Genomic DNA, 962 nt, shown 5'->3' with positions numbered 1-962 from the left:
AATTGACCTCATGATCTCTTCTTGATGCTGCAAAATTTGAACTCTTTAGAAATACCAGATCTATCGACTTGGCCATTGTCAATCTCTTTCGGTTGCCTCGTCGCCGCCGTAAAACATCAGAACTGTTCACTTCGCCACCGTAAAACACCAGATCTACTGACTTCGCCACTGTGAATCACTAGATCTACAAAGAGAAGAGGTTTCATAGATGAGATTTCAGTTAACTTTTCTCTCTCTTGGCCATGGAAAAATGTCGTGTGACGTTCACGTGGACAACACCGAAACTATTCCATGGAGGGAAAGGTTGTGTTGAAGATGAGGGAGAGGCATGTAGTGGAAACAAACATTGAGGGAATGAGATCCGGATTCGGGGGTGGGAGAGGGAAATGTGGAGGAAACATAGGGGTATAAAAGGAAATTGCCAAATTATCGGATGTTTTCCAGATTAGGATAACTTATCGCACCAAAATGTCGCGATCCAGTATCTGCTTAAAAGAACGATATTCACCGGGCCAATGACTTAACATGGGCGAACAAGTTAAATGAACACAGCTACCAAACATTAGTTAAGCTCAGATAACTCCACTATTTGGGCCTCAACAGGCCTTAGCGTGGTCTGTTTTTATTATGTGATGCTAGTTCTAGTCACAAGAAACAAAACAAGCATTAGTTAGAGTACTCAATAACATATAACAAATTTTGAGGGGTGTAAATCTTGAACATTATAGAGAGCTATGAAATAACCTCTCATACTATGATGCGAAGTTGTTTGGGAATATATCCGGTGCAATATAGGCTCCACTTTAAACTACTTTAGAACAGTCTGACAATGAGTGCGAGTTAACGAGCTAGTAAAACCATGAGACACGTGGAGTATATATCATCATAACTCTACATTAAAAACCCCAACCAGTTTGAATAATGACAAGCAAAGGTTGTTCTATTCACTATCCTATTGTATA

This window comes from Salvia hispanica, chromosome 3, assembly GCF_029641045.1.
Source record: "Salvia hispanica isolate PSC_SH4W2 chromosome 3, Shi_PSC_v1, whole genome shotgun sequence".
NCBI lineage: Eukaryota > Viridiplantae > Streptophyta > Magnoliopsida > Lamiales > Lamiaceae > Salvia > Salvia hispanica.
The sequence above is the reverse complement of the archived record's forward strand: the minus strand, read 5'-3'. Positions refer to the sequence as shown.